Here is a 24,123-nt window from a genome sequence, read left to right as displayed (position 1 = left end):
AGTTAGGAATTAGCATTTAAAAAACCTTAGAAATTCACTGAAAAAACCATAGGTTTCACACACGTTATAGTTAGGAATTAGCATTTAAAAAACCTTAGAAATTCAGTGAAAAAACCATAGGTTTCACACACGTTATAGTTAGGAATTAGCATTTAAAAAACCTTAGAAATTCAGTGAAAAAACCATAGGTTTCACACATGTTATAGTTAGCTGGACATTTTACTCGTAAAAAACCAATGAAATTGCCCCGTTATAGTTAGTTCAGCTAACTATAACTCGCGCGCCCGCAATGCACTGCTGATGACGTCACATATTACATCACTCATGACATGGTCAGTGACATCACTCATGACATCACTGATGACATCTCAAATGACATCACTGATGACATCACTGATGACATCATCCTTGTGATAGAGTGGCAGACCTCCTCTCACCTTAATATAAGCTTTGATACACACATTCAAAAATAGAGACTAAAAATTTCAAAACAATGGACATACCAATACCAGTTACAACAACCTCTTCAGTAATTCAAAGATCCACATACACATCCACTCATTCACCAACAGTCCTACACAGTCACTCATACATGTACTCACTCATCATATGTACTCATACATCTATACATCCTGTTACACAATGCCACTCATCCATAGAGTTACTCACACACATAGTCACTCATGCTAAAAAAGAATAAAACATACATTTACTTGCATATACAGTAATACACACACCACCATACTTACTTCTACGGAAACTTACACATACTTAGTCTTTTAAACAATCACTTATAGAAACACATACTTATTCATACAGGAACTCTTTCAATCTCTCCCTCTCATATATACTCACATATATACACCAATACTCACATATACTAGTTTAAAACATATGTAGTTACTCCTGAAGACACTATTGAGACAGTCATTCACTCACTAACACACCCATACACACACTCATCCACCCATACAGTCCTGCACACATGCTGTCTTCAACACATACAAACAGTGAGTCACTCATTCATGCATCTATGCACTACGTAATACCCCCCACCGTACCATGCAGACACTCAGACTGATACTCAAAAAAACAACTAATAACCTATATAGACACCCATGTAGCTACTCACCAACCCATGCAGCCACTTATACACAAAGTGAGAGATACACTTAATCAGTCAGTTACACAATCAATTTTTCAAAAACAAATCATCCATTTAGACACTTATATACCCATTTATTCTTCCATCGACCTTGAGATATACATATATAAAACATATTTAATTTTCAGAAAAACACACATTCACTGGATGATGTCATCAGTGATGTCATCAGTGATGTCATTTGAGATGTCATCAGTGATGTCATGAGTGATGTCACTGACCATGTCATGAGTGATGTAATATGTGACGTCATCAGCAGTGCATTGCGGGCGCGCGAGTTATAGTTAGCTGAACTAACTATAACGGGGCAATTTCATTGGTTTTTTACGAGTAAAATGTCCAGCTAACTATAACATGTGTGAAACCTATGGTTTTTTCACTGAATTTCTAAGGTTTTTTAAATGCTAATTCCTAACTATAACGTGTGTGAAACCTATGGTTTTTTCACTGAATTTCTAAGGTTTTTTAAATGCTAATTCCTAACTATAACGTGTGTGACACCTATGGTTTTTTCAGTGAATATATATATATATAGAGCATCACTGGATGAGAGTTTACGTGAAAGAATCATTATCATGTCAGGTACAGACAGTGTGTCTAAACAATGCATTTACATAAATAAATCAATTGTTTCATATATTTACAAAATGCATTAATTGGTCAATATGTATAAGGACATTTATTTTCTTGTTACTGATAGAAATACAGACTGGCAATAAGCCACGGCAAGCGCACGTCAATCAATGTAATCAGAAACTTTATCTACATTGGAATGATATGGTAGTTGTGCCAAAATGGATTAGATGCTGTTGTGTGACAACAGAGTACTGAAAAAATGAAAGACAGGCTGATTTTTTATACTCCGGTGATGGAGTTACTTTCTTCCATGGTGTTCAAACCCTTAGTAATACTGTCACATTTAAAAACCCACTTCCATTCTGCTCAATTCAACAAAGTTTGAATATCTTCTCTACGTTGCGTTTTTTTCACAGTCTCAACAACCCGCCACGCAAGATCATACTTTGTGTGGTTGAATTCAATAAAGTGCCTTACAAGGGGAGCTGTAAGGTTTTTATACCTAATCCTACTGCGGTGTTGGCACAGCCGGATGTTGATTTTCTGAGTAGTCTGTACACTGAAGATCAATCTACGTGGACACCAAATGGAATATATAGCATTGTTGGTGTTAGAACTGAAATAATCCCTAAGTCTTATATGTGATACAACCATACATTTTTTGTGTATCTGCACATGATGCAACTACCACAACAGTAGTACCCAGCAATACAGGCATGCCCAATACAAGTGTCTATATCAGGACACATCAAAGATGGAGGAGTGCTAGCATGAACCAAAATGACCTTTTAGGTTTTTGCCTTTACAAAATGAGAACATGGATGCCTGACAAGTGAGCTCTGTCGAGGTTATCTATGGCCAATTCTTTTGAATAATCTTGGTCACAGTATTGCTCATGGTGCAGAATGTAGCAATACATACAATGCAATCAGCCTCTCTTTTTAGGTCTCTCCTGTCAAGAGTGCATGCACTGTCGCTCGAGCGGTATTGTTTACAGTAAAGGGCTTGGAGCTCGCCCATTGCTTACCATTCATTGGCTTTATTGTCAGTTTGCCTCCTAATTGGCTGCACATGCCGGGCATCACTTCCTTTCTTTCTGCAGAGCATGCCCCAAACACAGATTGCTTTATCTTGTTTTGTATAAGTCTGCTTATACTCACGCTATGATTGAGGCACTATTTCTTCTTCTCCTCCCACTCTCCCTTGTCAGTGGTGCTTCTTCCCCCTTCGCCCGATCCCTTCTCTGTACTGTTGCCCACCCTCCCTGCCCCTTTCCGTCATCATTCGCTGCCCGTACCCTCACCCCCTTTCCCTATTCTTGCATGCCTGCCTCACCCACTCCGTTCCTCTGGAAAAAAATCAATATGACTTGGCGCAGCACTGGCCGGTCATAGCACTGTTTTTTTATAACTTTACTTTTGGCCATGCTGCATAGCCACGTTGCTGTACAGCATGGCTAAAAGACACTGGCAAAGCCAATAGCTCTTGAGCATAGGCGAGACCTACTGGCTTTGCCAATGCTTGTTTCTTTAGGTGCTAAGAGGCACTCCCTTGGTGAGTAATTAGTCCTCTGTATGGATCTCTTCACTAATTTACATTGATATCCTCTGGCTAGTAATTTGGCATAGAGAGTTTCAGGCTCCCTGAAGTAATCATTTATCTACTCGCAGTTCCTGAGAATACGGAGGAACTGGCCAAATGGTAAGCCATTTTTAGGTGGCTTAGGGCGATTGCCCATGCAGTGCAGTAGGGTGCTCCATTGTGTGTTTGCTGAAAAGTTTAGTACACAACAGGCGGGTCATTGCACATAATGTGAGATCAAGAACATTTATGGAAGTCCTGCTGTAGTTAGGGTAAAACATATGTCAGGAGATAGGGGATTGATCCGGCCAGCGTGTTTTCGTCACACCGAAAGATCATGAAAATGTTGTCTATGAAGTGTTTCCACATACGAACATGCTCATGAAAATGGTACGCTATGGCATCGTACGTATAGCAGCACTCATAATCATTTATAAACAGAATAACAAAATTGGGGGCAAAGGAAGCCCCCATTGAAGTACCCTTCATCTAGGTAATATGTGCAAACAAACTAAAACAGTTTCTTTTATTGAGAGCCAGTTCAAGGAGGAACACAATACATTTAGTTGGGACTCCGATTGATTAGGGCATATCTCTAGAAGGTCAGTGCTCAATATACCCTTTGCTTTAGCATGGAAGATACTTTTTCTTGAATTTATTTTGAACTTCTGAGAAGGGGTTAGAAAGTAATGGGATACAGTGGTCACTATTATCCAGTTGTCTATTAATCTCTTGTTTTTGTTGAGAAATATCCTGGACAACTATGTGCCTCCTTTGTCAGTAGGTTTAACCACGATCATGCTATTATATTTAAGTTCATTGAGGGCTTGTCATTCATCTAAGCTTATATTATGCAGAGTATACTCACGGTTATCTTTGGGCTTGGAAATCTCCTTCAATACCAAGTTTTCAAACGCCAATAGCTCTGATGGTAGCTTGGCACTTGGAGGATTTGAGGGTGGCCTGAGGTTAGTATGGTTGGCAGTCTTAGGGAGAGGATGGTCAGAGAAAAAGTCCTTTAAATAAAGTTTTCTAAAGAGATTTGGCATTTTTATCTCTAGTGTACAATAATTAGTCCTTTCAGTTGGGACAAATGATAGTCTATGACTCAGAAGGGTAACCTATTTTTCAGATAGTACACAGGATGAAAGGTTTGAAAGTTTAATGATGGGGATAGTGTTATAATCGTAGCCTCATCTGGAAAAAACATTAAATTCACAGTGGTTCCCCCCATCTGTAGAACTTGCTTCTCGTCTGTCTCTTTCTTGATGGGAAGTTTGGTGGCTGACCTCTGCCTAACCCGGTCTCGGTTCTGATTTGGCTTGGCCTAAAAGACACAGATGGTATACGGTGTTGCTAGTTTGACCCAAGCTGGTGCTCTCAATTGGATCTGAATCCCAGGGTTCTGAAACAGTGACACTTTTTTGTTTATTAAATCAACCCCACGGTCTAAGTAGAGTGGTGATCTCTGTCTTTTGTTGTGCATAAAAATTTTTCAACAAGTAAGAGTTTTTATATTAGTAATGTCTTTCGGAATGTTGATGCAGAGTGGAAGTGTCTGGTGATTGGTGGGAGGAGATGTGACTATTTAGGTAGGTGGAGCCTGAGTTGTGTAGTGCCATGAATGTGTGTAAGGAGTTTGAATTGAGCGTATTGGAAAGTGATTGAGTCTCCAAATTCTTTTTCTCCAGCTCAGCAATAGTTTCTAGCTCTTTTTATGCTATATTCGAGGGCTGTATCTGTACCGAGAACTAGTCAGTGATGAGAATAAGCATTAGCAATATAGCTCAAACCAAGCGAAACTTAGGGTAATTCGCAAAAATTATAGGAGCATTCCTTACTTGAAGGTCAACAAGTATGATATCTGAATTTAAATATTCAGTTATCGTGTATGCATGTAAATTGGTATGTACATGTTTCTTCCAACATTTTTCTAATTCCTGAAGGAGGGTTTGTGCTTTACTCACAACTGAGGGTGGTTGTTAGCCCCCAACAAGGAGGGACCACTTATATTTCTGGCTATATATGCCAGAGTAAATTTGTGCATCCCTATCACTCATATTAAATATCCAGTGACAGAGAAGACCCAAAGCCCACACAGGGGAATTTAAGACATAGGAAACAATGGTTCCATGTGGAGGACCAAAATATAATTATGACACATTAAATTCATGAACAGAGAAGGTGTTATATTCCTTTATCTATTTGATCTGTTTGACCACTCTTTGAAGACTTATGAGCACTGAGCACTTTTCTACAACATTAAATGTTTGATATTAGCAAAGCGTGTGTCTATGTTCATGATTAGAAGATTATATGTATTATGTCTTAATTGCGTTTTGGTCTTCCACATGGAACCATTGTTTTTCATATATGTTAAATGCTTCTAGTTCCAGATAGTTTTCTAAATTGAGGGCAGCCCCTATTCTCATACTATATCATCTACATAAAAGCACTGGTTGAACACCGATTTATTGACTATTATTGTAGCTTTTAGTGAATTCTGAATTTCTACACACATCACCTCCTTGAGAAATCACTGGACTGCTCAACTTTGCTACACTGTAGGACATGTGTTAAAGAACTGAACCTGGTACTCAGTTTTGAGTCCAACAGTTAGGTAAAGACTTAGGACAACAGTTGTAAAAAAGCTCTGACTGATACAATTAGAGCCTGGTAAACTCTGACTCCACTAGGGCACTTAACAAACATACAAATGTTGCTACAGTCCCAAAGTGCCTTCTAGTTGTGAGAGTTTAGTAAGGGGCATCTTCTCTAAATATTCCTCACCAGTACAGATGTAGTCCTTCCCTTTTGACGAACCGTTTTCTGTGTCAATTCCTGACCAGAGATTGTTTGTGAACATGATGAACATGATGATTGACCACGAACGGTACTAGAAAGCAAGGAATCCAAATACGTATGTGGTCATTTTCTGAAAGCTGGCATCAGACGCCTTATGACAAATGCAAGCCATGGAACCAGGCTAGGCCCAGTCTTTGGGAACTCTAGACTCCGGCTATTCACTTTTTTTCTAGGGACCATAAAAATGGGTGATAAGTTGGCCAAAACATTATTGTGAGAAAGGGAAGATTTTCTTAGCTGTTACTCTCATATGCCACTAGTCTGCCAATTGATGGAACTCATCTTGCAACAGTACAAGACTCCCCTTGCTCACAATACCCCATTGTATTTTGTGGTACTATGATCTCCTAGATAGGAGGTTCACCTACAATTATGGGGTTTATAACTGCTCGGAGTCTTATTTTCTTTATGTAAAGAGTGAGAAGTCCAATCAAAGGTCTCATAGTTCATACCCAGACAATCCTCAAAGCTATCACTAGAAATGAAACTCTTCAACCTCAACCTTTTTATCCTTAGTACATGCCGCATTTCCTGCACATATGTCTGTCATGACAGGGAGTGATCCTGTTGTGGAGGTAGGGGGCTGGGATCAAATAATGTGTTGAGAATATATGTACCCCCATACCATGAATCACGGTCAAATTTATAGACAGATACTCCAATTGGGGAGCGGATGTGGCCGAATGGGCTAGGGCGGTCGATCTCAAATCGGGGGACCCGGGTTCGAGACTCGGCAATGACGCTCAACAACGTGTGATTCTGGGCAAATCACTTAATCTCCCCGTGCCTAACAAAAATGAATGTACCTTTGTGTAATGTAACTGGTGCCCATGTAAAGCGCTCTGATACCCGATACCTTTGGGTCAAGATCGCGCTTTATAAAACTCCGGTAGAAAAACCATTATATCTGTGTATGTCACTCATTACTTCTTATAGTTTTCTGAACTTTTTCTTTAACCACTCGGCTATCACACATCTACTCTTAATGTGGATCTATGCACCTATTACATTACATGACATAAAGAAAAGACATGGCATGGCATGTTTAAAAGATGTTTTTCACTCAATTCAGTATTTGTACTTCAGGCACCACCCGTTACGCATTCAGTGCAATAAACTAATACAAATTTACAAGGATTGTTACATAAACATCACAGTAAACAAAATATGTAAACAACATGCAATATTGTTACATAGTAACTGTCGTGTTCCCGATCCCACAGACTACGCGAGACACACCAGATCGTTTCAGGTATTCTTTATTATCATTACTTGTCTCGTGCGTGGGCCCTGACCTCTCGCCCTGAGGTCCTGCCCTGGAATGCCCCTGTCCCCCGTTCCCCCCTCCCCTCACCGGAACTGGTGTCCAGTGTCCTCTGGCCTCTGCCCTTTGCCCCAGGGTCCTAGTGCCCCTGGTCTGGGCATGACATCTCCCTCCTTGTTGCAAACAAATTTTTTTTTTTTTTTGCTTCTCGTCCTTAAATAGAGAGAGAGAGAGTCTCCACGGACCTCTGTCTTCTCACGTTATTTCAATTAGTCTTTTTGTTTTCTTGCATTCTCTTCTTGGTCGTTGCGTTCTGATGTCCACTGGAGCTGTCTCCTCATGTGTCTCTTCCTTCAGCCCATGTGTTGGCAGCTCCTCTTTTTTTAATTTCAATTCTCTGAAGTGCGAGCTGTTGCGAGTGATGTGGTATGGCCCTGCTGAAGCCGTTATCATTGGCCCTTTCACTCCTGTCACTGTCAGTGGGTCCCTTGAGAAAACACTGTCTGACTTTCGCACTTGTCTCTGCCGTACTACCACGGTGTCTCCTTCTTCTATCTTTGTGCTTGCCGCGTGTCTTCTCCGATCAGCATATGCCTTCATCTTTCCTTTCGCTTCGGTGTCTCTCGTTGCTATGTCTTGTCGCTCCATGCTTTCCTTTTCCTTCACTTGTGGCAACCTCGTCCTGCTTGATCGCCCCAACACCAGTTCTGCGGGGCACCTTCCTGTGGAGCTGTGAGGGGTGTTTCGATAGTCCCTTAGGACCTGGCACAGAGCTTGTCCTATTGAGATCTGCGTCAACTTTGCTCTTTGTATTGCCTTTTTGATTGTCCCCATGAACCGTTCTGCCATCCCATTTGCTTGTGGCCATAGGGGAGTTATTCGTCGATGATTGATCCCGAGGTATTCCATGAACTTTTTGAATTCCTCGCCTGAAAATGGGGGCCCATTGTCCGTCTTCAGTGTCTGTGGTGAGCCCCATGCTGCGAAAACGTCATCCAGGACTGGCAGTGTTGCGTTTGCTGACGTTGATGCTACCTGCCTCACTATTGGGAATCTGGAGAATTCGTCTATTATTACCAGCAAGTAATTTCCTGTCTCCAGAGGTCCATAGAAGTCAGCCACCAGTTCTGTCCACACTGCCTTTGGTAGTTTGGACATTTGCAGTGGCTCCGGCTTTGTTGGGGGCCCTGTTACTTGGCAGATGTGGCAGTGCATCACGGTGTCTTCCACCATGTTGTCCAGTCCCGGGAACCCCACTTTTTCTCGTAGCATTTTTTTTGTTGCCACAATCCTTCGATGTGACTCATGTGCTAGTTCTACTGTCCTTCTCCTCAGGGTTTGCGGTATTACAATTCTGGTGCCTCTCATCATTATTCAATTTTCGCTTTCTGAGAGTTCTTCGCTGATCTTTTTGAATGCAAGCAGTTCTTCTTTTCTCACACCTGCTTCCCAGTTGTTGTTGTTGTTGACGTGCCTCCACCTTTGCTGTTTCGTCACTTTCATTATTGCTTGCATGGTGAGGTCTTTCCTTGTCTCCTGTTCCAGTTCTTCCATTGATATCGTTGCCGGTGTGTTGAGTTTGAGTGCAAAGTTTAGGTATTCCTCTGCCATTGTTGTTACTTGAGACGCTTGTGGCAGGGGGTGCCTTGACACATAATCAGCCGGATTGTGTTCCTTCCCTGGTTTGTGTATTATTTTGAAGTTGTAGTCCATTAGCCGTATTCCCCACCTCTCTATCCTGGGTGGTATTTTTGCATTTGGATTTCCGTATATTGTTATCAGTGCTTGGTGATCTGTTATTATTGTGAAAGGTTTTCCGTAGATGAACATGTGGTAGTGTTCACATGCCCATACTATCGCCAGGCTCTCTTTTTCCGGCTGGGAGTATCCTTTTTCGACATCCGATAGGCTTTTGCTTCCATATGCTACTACATGCCTTGGGGAGTCTTTTCCTGGATGGTGTTGCTCCAGTATTGCCCCTAGCCCCACTGGGCTAGCATCTACGGTCAGTTCAGTGCACAGTCTCAGATCAAAGTATGCTAGGTGATCTACTGCCGTTACGGCGCTTCTGATCTCCTCAAACGCTTTGCTGCATTTTTCAGTCCATGCGAAACTTTGTCCTTGTTTTGTTAATTCCCTCAGCGGTGCACTTACAGTAGCGAAGTCTTGAATGTACCTTGCACAGTAGCTGGCCAGGCCAAGAAATGACCTCACTTCTGCCACATCACTTGGTTGTTGTACTCTTTCCAGTGTTTTTACCTTGTTGCGATCCGGCCGCATTCCTTTCTTGGAGAAGATGTGGCCAAAGAATACTAGTTCGTCTCGCTCCAGCTCACATTTCTCTTTATTTAGTGTCAGACCCGCCTGCTCTAAGTGAGAGCATACCCTCTTAGGGCTTTGTCGTGCTCCTCGTTTGACTTTCCAAACACCAGGATGTCATCGCTGTAATTCAGGCTGTTTTTTACCGGTCTTTTTACTTGTCGTATTGTCTCTTGAATATCTCCGCAGCCGACGATACACCAAAGCTCAAACGTTTGTATCTGAACAGGCCTAGGTGTGTGGAAAACGTCGTGATGTATCGAGACTGAGGATCTAGTTCTAGCTGGTGGTATCCCTTGCACAGGTCTAGTTTATAGAACCGCCTCATGCCTGTTAGACAGCTGATCATATCATCAAGGTGCGGTCCGGGATGTCTCTCGCGTTCAATTGCTTTGTTTGGTATCCTCATGTCGACACAGATTCTTATTTTTGACGTATATTTCTTTGGTACGGCCACGATCGGTGAAACCCATGGCGTAGGTCCTTCTGCTCGTTCTATGATGTCTTGCTTTAGTAATGCATCCAATTCCTCTTCTACCTGCGGCTGCAGGTGTATTGGTACCCTCTGATGATGTTGCGCTATCGGCCTTACTGTTTCATCAATGTGTAGTGTTATTTGCCGCCCTTTTAGCTTCCCTAAGCCTTGCAGTAGTTTGGGGTATTCATTCAGGATGCTTCTTTTATCTGATATGTTGTAAGTCATTTCAAAAAGACCCATCATCTGAGCTGTGATGTTGCTCAATAGGCATGGCGCTGGGATGTCACCCTTTAACACATGAATTTCTTCCTTCGTCTTTTGGTCTTTGTATGTCAGTTCTTCTGTGAATTTCCCCATGTTTGTTACTGGTGTCCGGGACCCCCAGATGAATACTTCAACTCGGGACGGCCTCAAGCTTGGCTTTATTTTCATTTTTTCGTATTCCGATACACACATGATGTTACATGTTGCGCCACTGTCTAGAACAAACTTTGCTTTGTGTGACCCTACACCTATTGTCACCGATTCTGTCCTTTTTATCTTGCTTTTGTCTACCAGACATATGCTTTCTCCGCTTTCACCCTCCTCAGCTTGTTCGGTAGTGACATCCGACATGAGATATAGTCGTCCCGTCTGTACCTCTTCTTTTTCTTCTTCTTCTTCGGATTCTATTGAGGAGCTCCTTATTCCTGTTTCAATGTGTCGGACATGCCTGCTTGCTGATGCTCGTGGTCTTTCTGTTCTTCCTCTATCGTTCCTGAATTGCATTCCTTGACACACACTGGCATAGTGATTTCTCCCATTGCACTTCCGACATGTCTGACCAAACGCCGGACACGGACCTCGATGTGGAAATTCAAGTCCGCACCTGTAGCACGTTCCTTCTGGTCGTTTCTTCACTGTCTGGTCATTTCTGTCTTTCTTCCATCCACTTGTGCGGTTGTTGTTTGTCATTCGGTGCACTTGGTCTACTGATCGTTCCTTTCCTCGTTCCATTTCCTTTGCTTGTGCTGTCGCTCTTGCTTCTGCTCTTGCTAGTGATAGGATGTTTTCTAAGGACGTTGGCTCCTTTAGAATTCTTGCGCGAAATTCCATGTCACGGCAGCCCTCTATGATGCGCAGTCTGATGGCTTGTTCGTTATCGAATTTGTCGAATTCACAGTGTGTTACAAGCTTTCGCAGTCTTGTTGCGAAATCATCCAGCGTTTCATCTTGTTGTTGGAAAGCGATCGTGAAGGTATATCGCTCGAAATCGACATTTCTTTGCGGGTCAAATTTATTTGTCAGACACGCTTTTAGTTTGTCGAAGGTGGTAGTCTCCTCTTTTGACAGTGTCACTAATAGGTCTTCAACTTCATCCCCTACTAGGTTTAGGAATAGGCCTAGTTGCTTCGCTGCTGTCACATCCGTCGCTTCCATGTACCTTTCAAAACGCCTGATCCATTTCTCCCATCGTATTCCTGCTTGTGGCTCTGATAGGTTAAATGGTAATGGTCTACGATATTGCGCACTTTGTTTTTCTGCCATCTTTTTCTTTTATTGTTGCCTCTGTGCCAAAGCTTGTTTTCTGCTTCTTGTTTCTTTATTTGCCCTTGCCAGTGCTTGTTTTCTCCTTTTGTTTGCCTTTGCCAAAGCTTGTTTTTTGCTTCTTGTTTCTTTATTTGTCCTTGCCAGTGCTTGTTTTCTCTTTTCAGTGTTGTATTTGGCACTTTTCTTTCCTTGCCTGACTTTAAAATGGCCGTCACGCTGTTCTGTCTTCTTATTGGTCTGTTTGCCTGACCTCAAAATGGCCGCCGGTGGTCTCGCGATACTTTGTCCTCCAATCGGGGCGCTGCCTGACTTTAAAATGACCGCCCGCTGTTTTTAAATGCTGATTGTCCCTCTTTCTGCCTGACTTCTGCCCTCTTCTCGCGATATTTCGCGCTGCAAGCAGTTCACAGCGCGCGTTCACTCGGCTTTCCCAGTCTCCTTACCGGGTGATGCAGGACAGTCTTCTTTCGCTCGATGACGGTCGGGGTGGGCTCCCGCTCCGTGTCTACTTCTGTAGCCGCACACACGAGCCAGGGTGGGCTCCTGGTCTCGATGACGGTGTCCTTCGACGCGGTGGACCGCTGCTTGTCTTTCTTCTGCTGGGCGCACGATCACGCACCTTCGTCGCCAGTTGTCGTGTTCCCGATCCCACAGACTACGCGAGACACACCAGATCGTTTCAGGTATTCTTTATTATCATTACTTGTCTCGTGCGTGGGCCCTGACCTCTCGCCCTGAGGTCCTGCCCTGGAATGCCCCTGTCCCCCGTTCCCCCCTCCCCTCACCGGAACTGGTGTCCAGTGTCCTCTGGCCTCTGCCCTTTGCCCCAGGGTCCTAGTGCCCCTGGTCTGGGCATGACAGTAACATTACATTTATAATTATACAACACATATGATCACAGTTTGTGTTTGTTGTGAAAATTTTCCATCAATGTAGACCAATCAAGGTTACATGTTTCCATAAGCTGGGGACATATTGTAGCCCTCAAAAATGCAGCCCAAGAGGTACCAAGGGGCCCTTAGTGGTCGGGGGTTATTCTAACGGTAATAGAGGTATCAATACACTCTTTGCCTTTCCATATATATCACTTCTCTCCTTATTAAGGAATGGTTGTCTCCTGATCACTTTAATGTGTACGCCAGCGCGTTTTGACCTTGTTGTGGAGCCTGGGTGTTTCTAGAGAAAGCCTTCCTCAAGGCAGGAACTGTGTGTATACATGACAGTGTGTGAAAAAAAAAGCAATGGGAAGGTAGTCATTTTGTACTAGCACAACTTGAACGGTTGTGGTATCAATCACTGCACTCTGTATAGTTCCCAAATTTGAGGGTGCTCACTCCCTGGGCCAACCGTTCAGAATGTCGCAACAATCACATAAGAAAAAATACAGGAGGGAGAAGCAATTTTATAGATTCATTTAGAAAGAGAAAGAGTCTAGAATAGACTTAGATTTAGACATGAAATCCCAAATCTTCAGAGTTACATCAGTTTCAAATCAATGGGAATAGATGACACAAAGCATAATTCTTTTTGAAGAAAATTATTCTATATTTCTTTGCTTCAAATTTAAAATTATGGATACGGACTCAGCCAATGTGTTTCATCCCAGAACATTGAGACTTCATCAGGGCTGTTAAAAACATATAACAAGCCTTAGAAAGTCACACAAAATGAATATTTTCGATGGCATTTGGGATTGAGAAATGGCCCTGATGTTGATGGTGCTTCCATAATCCAGTGCTATTTTGTGTGATGTTTTCATTTCTCATGTGCCCTTAACACTTAGTTTTATGAATGTTTTTTGCATGAGTGTAGTTTGAAAATTTTTAAGCCTGTTTCTTACCTGACTGTAATAAAATCTGCTTCAACAAAACCAAATTTCTCTCTGTGAGTTCTGTTGGTGCCTCATTTGGGTGGTGTGTTGGGGTGCAGGCCAGACTGGGGGTATCTGGTTCCTATGAATCATTGTCTCTGTATAACGTGTGTGTGATGTAAAGTGCTCTGACAGTGCATACTGGTTTGAGTAGCGCTATAAAACAAATAAAATACCTGTGAGAGAGGTGCTATAAAGAATTATGGGGCACTGTTGGGGAGTCGTAGTGAGGGAATCTGTGGAGGATGCAATTGAGTAGCGCCAACAAAGATAGTTGCACGCCATTAGCGTTAAAGCTGGCCTGATCGCAACCATCGTTAAATCACAACAGGTCAAACCTGACAGAATTTGACAACAGGAAAAGTCACTGTATTTACTAGCCCATGTGGATTTTGGGGTGGTGACCACCAAAATCCTCATGTTATACACCCACATTTTCGAAAAGGTATTATATCTGATTAATTCCAAACACCTCTGAGTCGAATTTTATTGGATGCAATAATAATGTCATCACAGACTACTCATAATTGGGCCCTTAGTCAAAATGTTTTATTTCTGTATTTGTGCAAATGAAAACATATTGAGATGCACACAATAAAAGGTGCACCTTTTGTTATAAGAAGTGTGCAAGCTTCTTTTCTGCTCAGTGCAACATTATGTGGCTTACACAAAACTATTTTACTCTTTGACAATGCATTAATTTGCTGTTAAAGAACATTTTCATTTGAATCTGTCCAATGTACAGAGTTTTCTTTCTTAAGTGACCTATGTGTATCCTATTGCATTAATTATATCAAAACAAAGAGAGAGAGAGGGAACTTCTTTATCTCTACTCTTATTCCCCAGGAGTATGCCAATAAACAACAAAAGAGTGAAGCCAGAATGTTAAGGGCTAGAAATGGGAATCACTCATTTTTTTAAGAAGGGTCCCCACTCACCAACCTAGTTGGTGACATGCTTCATCATTGGACCCCCATCAGAGAGGCCGAGTGCCTCTCCGGTGTGCTTCAACGCCTGATCTTTTATAGTCAGTTATTAATGGAACCTTTGTGACTAAGACGAAATAGACTGTGGCAGAGGAGCCGTGGTCTCACCTTGTTTCAAAACCAACAAGCTCTCTCTCCGATCCGTGGTTTTATTGGGCTTCCGCATCTTGCCCTGCTCCCTAGCGGTAGTAGTACTAAAGCAAGCCTAATGATGGATTCCTTATCCTTCTGCACACTTTTAAAACCTGTCTATGTGCCTAGTGTAGCCTTTTCACGCCAAGTTATATGTGCCTCCTTATAACGCAGGAGCGAGGGATCCACACGCACTGACCCTGACTTATAATATCATTAAGGTTCAGTGTTTGCATTCTGTTGCCATATACTACATTTCTGATTGGGCTCTAACCTGTTAGCCCTGTGAATTACCCGCCTGTTCTTTTGCGTCTAGTTCTCCCTTTGCACGCATGTGCTTTCCAAATGCCGGAGCGCTGGCTACCCTGTAACTGGGTTAGTGGTGCACTCTCCCAACGTGATTGACGCTCGCGCATGCACGTAGACGTCGTTCCGTCGGTCTGTGCCCTGCCCCAAAAACAGAGATGACACTTCCATGTGTATCTTCGGAATGAAGGAGCATTTCCAGGTTTCGGGTCCTGTAGACGGGAACGACGTAGGCAACGCGGGCGGCTGGCTTTAAAGCAGTAAGTGGCGCTGGACGCACCGGTCAACACGAGGTATGTCTCCCTAAGGGTAAAATCGTAATGACCCCCGTTTTTCTGTCTCCCACCCACCAGCGAGTGACTTGCAGTCACCGCCCCCTGTAAGGACCCATGCTGTAATACCGCTTCATTTCGAAACATAAGCACCCTACCTCCTTAAACTTTGTTGGCAACCATTTTAACCGGTTTCACTTTACAAGTCCGGTCCACCTTGTTCGTCTGGCTAATTATTCGAGGCCAATCTATTACTGACAAATAGTCATGATGAATATCGGTCGCAGGGAATTTGCTCTGTGACAGTTAATTTTCCTTGCGCACAACACCTTAATTAGTGTATCGGCACATCTTGTAAATTTTATTTAAATGCCGGTAATGCGTAACTATGCCTGGAAACCCGAATAGGAGGCACTTCTAGGTCAAATCACTCGCCCATGGGGCCTACCGATGTATGTGACGGTAGCAATCTAGACAGTCACAATTCGAGGGCAGTTTATAGTCTCACTGAATTGCTCAATTGTGTAAACTATGCATCAAGCAAAATATGCCTTTGTGTCATGTTTTGGGCATATGTTTTTCATTGTTCCTTTTGCCTTACAGATCTCTTACGCATTCCGAAGTGCTGAGGGTGTGATTTTTTGAACCGTGAGTAATCCGGTTCTTTAGTTGGTCATAGGTTAGGATGCACCTTAGCAAGTGCATACCGCCATGGTCCCCAGTCCTGAGGAAAGCCTCGCAACTGGCATACAGAGGCTGAAACATGTTGACCTAATGTTCTAATTCTGGATATGGCTGATCAATTTAATCAGTTGCAACGTCAATCACACACCCTTTTTTAATCTAGTCGTACTACCCTACCATTAAAAAAAAATGTCAAGGTGTAGTAAAGACTATTTTAACATCACTTACTGCACCATCACTTGCACTCAACACTCAAAAAATCCTGCTCCACTGTAATCAGGCGTTGAAGCACACCGGAGAGGCACTCGGCCTCTCTGGTGGGGGTCCAATGATGAAGCATGTCACCAACTAGGTTGGTGAGTCAGGACCCTTCTTAAAAACATGAGTGATTCCCATTTCCTAATGCCATGAATTTTGCTTTTCTTCCCCCACCTTCCAAAGACAACTTGCCTATGTCAATCCTTCAAGGTGGTGTGGGAAGCTGGGAGGGGAGGGTAGCCAGTCACGGACCATGTGTAAAAGGGGGGGCGCTCGGCCCTCCCGCCCACATGGCGGTGCGGCGCCCCCCCTCCCCCGGCCTCTCAGTGGTGGGGGTGCGTCGCGGGTCGATGACGCACGCGGCGCGCCCCCACCACCGATAGGCTGATGCCTCCCCCGTGACTCGGAAGCAGCTGTACAGCTTCCGGGGCAGGGGGGCGGGTCGGCCGGGGGGCGGGCCGGCTGGGCCGGCGACCCCCTGGTGGCACAGCACATTAAAAGGCCCGGGGAGCGAGCTGGGTGCCCTCTTGCCCCTGGCTCGCTCCCCGCATTCCTCGTGTGTCCCACGCTCGGGGCGTGTAATTTTCCCCACCCACCAGCCCAAAAAACAAGCTACTAAACAATGCTAGTCGGAGGTACTATGTAAGTTTGACTTAGGCCTTTTTCCCGTTGCAGGTGTAGGAGGTGGACGTGATTGTATGGTTGTACATAGGCTCCCTTTTTTCTCCTTGGTCATAGCTGAACTTAGGCCTTTTTTCCCGTTTTTAGCTATGATTGGTTGTGAACAAATATGGATGTTGTGTGTACTTAGGCCTTTTTCCCGTTAGAGCTGTGATTATGTTGTCATTAAAAGTGTAATATTGTGTGTACTTAGGCCTTTTTTCCCATTAGTACAGCATGCTTTGTATTACTACGGTCTGGTTTTAGTTTAGTGTAGTTGTCCTTTAGCGAGTTATTTTCCCCTTTTTTCCCTAGGTTCATCGTCGTATTTATTAGGGTTGGTCAGGCGGTAAGGTCATGATCGGTGAGCAGCAATTTAAGGTTCTAGGGGGGTGCGTCACCATCCACGGAGGGGGCGGCCCAGGGGAGCGGCCACTGGTCCCTCCTAGAACTTCAGGGGCAGGAATATCCGCCAGCTGCTAAAGATGCGGGGGAGGGAGTCACGCTTTCCTTGGGCTGGTAGCCACCCCGCACATACATCATGACGTCAGCAAATGACGCAGAGTGTAAGGGCCCTCCTTGTTGGTTAAATGGAGTTCACGATGCCGACGGGGTAGGCGGTCCCCTGTTGCGCATGCGCACCTCTAGGTAAGGGCGTGGCTAGTAGGACTTGACACCGGTTAGCGACCTTACCGTCGGGCCAGGAATGTTAGAATGCAAAATTCAGGCAGGATGTTAGATTCGGATAGGAAATACGCTGTATTAGACTTAGAAAGACTTAGATTAGAAAAAAGGGGGCCTATGTACAACCATACAATCACGTCCACCTCCTACATCAACATACGCCCTTTTTTTCCCCCCAACCCTTACCCTTTCCTGGTACCTCACTTCCTTGCGCATGCCGAAAGGGCTGTTGGGGCTTGGCCGGGTATATTTTTTGTGCACCAGTTGCTCCCATCGCTGCTGCCCCCCCACATGGTCCGTGACTGGCTACCCTCCCCTCCCAGCTTCCCACACCACCTTGAAGGATTGACATAGGCAAGTTGTCTTTGGAAGGCGGGGGGTCAGGGACCCCCCGGCCGTATTTATTATACAAAACAATAAAGGATGAATATCAACATTACATCAAGATGTTAAGAAAAGCAAAATTCATGACATTAGATCTACAGTATTGAAGACAAATATCAAAGGCTAACCTTAACAAAAGTCTAATACAGCGTGTTTCCTATCCGAATCTAACATCCTGCCTGAATTTTGCATTCTAACATTCCTGGCCCGACAGCAAGGTCACTAACCGGTGTCAAGTCCTACTAGCCACGCACTTACCTAGAGGTGCGCATGCGCGACAGGGGACCGCCTACCCCGTCGGCATCGTGAACTCCATTTAACCAACAAGGAGGGCCCTTACACTCTGCGTCATTTGCTGACGTCATGATGTATGTGCGGGGTGGCTACCAGCCAAAGAAAAGCGTGACTCCCTCCCCCGCATCTTTAGCAGCTAGCGGATATTCCTGCCCCTGAAGTTCTAGGAGGGACCAGTGGCCCCTCCCCCTGGACCGCCCCCTCCGTGGATGGTGACGCCCCCCCTAGAACCTTAAATTGCTGCTCACCGATCATGACCTTACCGCCTGACCAACCCTAATAAATACGACGATGAACCTAGGGAAAAAAGGGGAAAATAACTCACTAAAGGACAACTACACTAAACTAAAACCAGACCGTAGTAATACAAAGCATGCTGTACTAATGGGAAAAAAGGCCTAAGTACACACAATATTACACTTTTAATGACAACATAATCACAGCTCTAACGGGAAAAAGGCCTAAGTACACACAACATCCATATTTGATCACAACCAATCACAGCTAAAAACGGGAAAAAAGGCCTAAGTTCAGCTATGACCAAGGAGAAAAAAGGGGGCCTATGTACAACCATACAATCACGTCCATCTCCTACACCTGCAACGGGAAAAAGGCCTAAGTCAAACTTACATAGTACCTCCGACTAGCATTGTTTAGTAGCTTGTTTTTTGGGTTGGTGGGTGGGGAAAATTACACGCCCCGAGCGTGGGGCACACGAGGAATGCGGGGAGCGAGCCAGGGGCAAGAGGGCACCCAGCTCGCTCCCCGGGTCTTTTAATGTGCTGTGCCACCAGGGGGTCGCCGGCCAAGCCGGCCCGCCCCCCGGCCGACCCGCCCCCCTGCCCCGGATGCTGTACAGCTGCTTCCGAGTCACGGGGGAGGCATCAGCCTATCGGTGGTGGGGGCGCGCCGCGCGCGTCATCGACCCGCGACGCACCCCCACCACCGAGAGGCCGGGGCAGGGGGGGCGCCGCACCGCCATGTGGGCGGGAGGCCCCCCCTTTACATTCTATCCTATTGCATTGGCATCCCTCTCATATTATTTTGGGTTAAAATGTCAAAATAGATATTAATGGCACAGAATTTGCGTTTTAATACGACTGAATTAGCATTTCCTTGCAATATGGTTTAGTAAAGCCAGGCGATAATGTGTTCATTCACCTTTGCATTAATCCAGTGGCCATGACTGTTGCTTACAGCGTCAGCGAAAGAGCAACATGAGTTGCTGTTATTAATGCTGCCAGACGATACCACCTCACCAAACTCAGGGTTGTTTTTTTTTTACCACCTAATGAATTCTGAGAGTTGTGATCTCTGTGCACTCCAGTTGATCCAACTGAACCCAAACACCTCAAAATAAAGATTGTAATATAAAAATCCAAGACCGGCGTATTGTGTCTTTGATGACAAGGAGTCGGCTTTAATCTTAATTTCCTAACAAGCTCAAACAGGAACTGTCTGCTATACTGAACACAGACCAGGGGACGATGATTCAGGCAGTGTCTGTGACGGGATTGTATCAGTAGAGCAGAGAGTGCAATTGTCTTAGTTGTTATACAAATATTGTCTGTAAACAAAGCTAAACATGGCCGCTCAGGTAGCAATTAACACTGTTTAGATGTGCGCCACTAATTGGATTTGACTGGAACGTTTGATGCAGTCCTTACCTGGAAACCAGCGCACGCTCTCTCCTTGAGAATCTGCCTACAAAAAAAGCTCCTGACCCTGTGGTGAAAATTATACCCTCTGCGCATCTTGAATGTCGACATAAGGATACATGTACCTGCTGTAAAGTCTTTTTCACAAGGTCCCCGCGTGGACAGTCTACGCTAGTTTTTATTATATCATATTGTGATTGTAAGGCGTATGGTATTACAATGTGGCATTTTCTATCAAAGGTGTTATTTAAGCAAACAACCCTACATAGCACAACAGAGAACCCTGCACCGGGGTTTTGTTTCCAAACGAGTTGCTGTCTGACTACAGGCTCATGCAGGAACGAGGCATGTAAATATGGCTGTTAGGGGCGTGGTTGTAGGGGGCAACCCTGCAGGGGGCCAGGGGCGTAGCTAGATGTATTGTGTGATAAATAGTTGGGTGCAGGTGCTTTCCGTCGGGTATGTTAAGGTGTCTGTCAGATATCACCAAGAATTTTTACGCACACAGACAAAAACGCACACATACATACTCTCTCTGTTTGGAAAGACTTCACAAATGATAGGTATGTCACAAAATATTGTGCTTTCTCTCACTGAGGGGCATATGTACAAGGAAGTGACGTTAGCCTTGTTGGCTTAATTCCACGCTCCGCCACTGGCGCTAATTGCAGCTGCCTAGCGCCAACTCATTGCGCAAGGGTACCTGCGTTACAGGGAAAGATTGTTTATGTGCAGGCAGGTGTCCCTTCCTGCACCTAAACAATCACCAATGCGGCACACATAGAAGTTGCAACGCGTCATTTTTTTTTCGTAAAGATTGTTTATGTGCAGGAAGGGACAACTTCCTTCACATAAACAATCAATGGCGTTTTGCTATTTCTATGTGTGCTGTACAATTCAGCACACATAGAAACAGCAAAAAAGGGGAGAAATAAAGCATTTCTCCTTGTTTTGTCAGGGTAAGACCAGGTTTTTTTTGGTCTTAATCTTGGCTCTGCCCCATATTTACGCCACCCTTGTAAATATGGGGCAGTGTCAAAATCAATTGGTGTTGTGGTGCAACGCCCTCCGCAACACTCATTGCCCTCCCCTTTCACGCTAAGTATAGCGGGACAGGGCACCTTATTTACAAGGCAGCGTTAAGCCACGTTAAGTGGCATAACACTGCCTTGTAAATCAGGCGAAGCCCGTATCGCCACCACAGTGTCACTAAAAGTTACTTTTTATTGGCGATACAGGTTTGTAAATATACCTCTTAGTACCCCTACCAATCTGCATTCCTTTCCCATTCCGCTGCCCCTCAAGCCCCTCTTGTACGCACTGCTCATCCTATAATGAATTATAACATTATATGTCAGCGTAATTATTGGGAAAATATGAAGCTCACAACCCCCAGTCTTACTGACCAAGCTATGCTCTTGCAGGGAGCTCCAACTCTTCCAGAAGCCTCCATTCAGGGCAAGGCCAATGAATATCTGCGAGCTGTGGGAGACTCATTGGCCCGTGATTATGAAAAAACAACAAGAGAGAGAGGGTAGAGACACACTCTTAGTCCCCCTGGGCAATAATTATTAAACAGCGAAAGAGTGTGCAAATATAGAAAAAAAGGAAAAAACATGAATAGATACATACAAATAAACAAATGTATATATCAGTGCGTTAATGACAAATCACTCAGATTTAGTCTAAGAACCCTCACTCACCAACCTGGTTGGTGACATGCTTCATCATAGGGTTCCACCAGAGATGCCTACTGCACCGCTGGTGTGCTTCAACGCTTGATTATAGCGGAGCTAGAGATTAGTCGTGTACCAAACACAAAGGTTTTTTTGTGTGTAATAGGTGTAAAAAAGAAGAAGAAAAAAGTGTTGATTAAAAAAGTCCACAGACTTTTACCAAAACACTTTTAATGGAGGCAACCCTGGCACTTGAATAAAAACAGGTGAAAGAAATGGATGTTAGTCACTGGTTATGATTGGCCAGGTACATCCTATTCATTGGTCGACATGTTTCAGCTTCTAGGTGTGATTACACAAAGCTTTCTTCAGGACCCACAAAAAAGGGGCACCTTGGCGGTATAAGCTCGCTAAGGCTTACCCTAACCTCAGCTACAGGAAGCCGAATAAACTCACGGTTTTGAAGAGGCCTTCAAGCACTTCCCAAAAGCCATAAAATGTCTGCAAAAAAACATACATCGAAGGGAGCAGGTAAATATATGTATTTGCACAACATTGTTCAGTATCATCTTTTGCTTCATCAAAGAATGGAATTGTCAAAAGGCATTGGAGCTCGTTATTTAAGCATACAGAACTGACACTACTAAGTGTTAGTCCAATTGTAACAACATCATAAGAGAGACCAAACTCTGTAAGCTAACCTTCTGACTGGTCATAAAAAACGGATGAATTCACTCGATATCACAGTTTATCTTTTTATGTGTTATTTAAACTGTTGGAACCGATTCAGTGAGCATGACTACAGACGCCAAATCAAAAGTTATGGCTTTAGCTAGGCAAAAAAACAACATTAGGATAAGACAAAACACACTTTCAAAAGAAAGAAAAAAGAGAAAAAAAAAGAGAAAAACAGGGCTTACGTTAAGTAAAAATTCATACCGCTCCTTGGGCAAAACGATGGGTAGCGGGACTCCAGAACAACTGTAATGAAAGGTGAACGGGGGAAACTAATTAAGAAAAAAAGAATTAAGAAAAAAGCCCCAGTCAACCGAACACCCAAATCGTACCGCTGTCAAAACCGATCTCAATCACAGACGGTACTTACTTCATCTGAGTCAACCGCCCAACGAAAACACCTACTAAATCCCACTGAGACCGGAGATGAAAACACGGTTCCATGTCTGAGAATATATAGAGAAATTCAGAATGGCGGGAAATCTCGCTCGCATTAAGCGGAAGCTTCCGCGTGTCACATGACCAACACTGGTCACGTGAATACCATCGCGGACGGAGCTCGAAAGGCAGGGAAAAAAACTAGACTGCCAACCTCTTTACCACAGCGGTGAGAGGAAAACTTTATTGAAACCTTGCAACAGCGCAGACGCACTTAGAACCTGTCACAAAAGGAGTCACAGAATCAATACCAATGATAGAATAAAAATCCATGACGGAATTAAACGCAAACTCAAAAGCCTGGACTAATTAATACCATTCATGAAATATAGTTCTAAGATTTGTGTCTTCGTAAATGTTGCCCTACGTTGTATATTGAGCTTAATCATACAAAACTGAAATCCTAATTAGTCATAGGTGCAAAAATGCAATGATGGAAGACTAATAATCAGACAAGGGAAATGTCAAGTGTGTGGGGCATGTATGTTTACACAGGAGAGTTAATGTTATTCTAACCAAGCTTAGTTAGTCAACTAGAGAGTAAGAAAGCACTACGAAACACTGCGCCTCATCACTGTACCCCAAGGAATGTTATCATTTAGCCCAACCAAATGAGTGGACAAGCGATAAATCCATTGCTGTTCTTTTTCGAATAATAGATTTGGTGAGTTGAGCCCTGATTCAATATGCTCAATAATGGTCCACTGTAGATCGTCCGAAGTGTGGTTGAATCGCAAAAAGTGTTCAGTCAATTTGGTTGTGTATTTCTTACAGCGGATGTTGCTCCGATGTTCGCAGATACGTTGTTTAACCTTACGTGTGGTCATCCCTACATATTTAAGATCGCAGGGACATGTGATCAAATACACCACATTAGTGGTATTGCAATTGGTGTGACCACGTTGAATCCGCATTTTACCATCTTCCAGATTCAGTGTCTTGGTAGTCGAGGTGAGGTGACAGACACTACATGAGCCACATGGGAAATGACCCAAGATGGGTGGCAGTCCCCAAGCATTCAGGACAGAAGTCTCTTCAAGGCTATTTGGACTCCTGGGTCTAGTGTGTACCAAAGAATCTCTAATACTTTTTGCCTTTCTGAACGAAAACAGCGGTTTCTCCCATTTGATGTTATTACTTTCGAGAATCCTCCAATTTTTCTTGATTGAGTTGGAGATGGCATTCGATGCAACATTATATGTAGTAACACAAGTAAGCGGAATCTCAGCCACTTGCGTATAAGAATTCTCAAGAAGGGCCTCCCTAGGTTGATTCCTAGCCCTCTTACAGCTATTCCTCAGAATTCTC

Source organism: Triturus cristatus, chromosome 5_2, assembly GCF_964204655.1.
Source record: "Triturus cristatus chromosome 5_2, aTriCri1.1, whole genome shotgun sequence".
Taxonomy (NCBI): Eukaryota; Metazoa; Chordata; class Amphibia; order Caudata; family Salamandridae; genus Triturus; species Triturus cristatus.
This window is presented reverse-complemented; position numbering follows the sequence as displayed.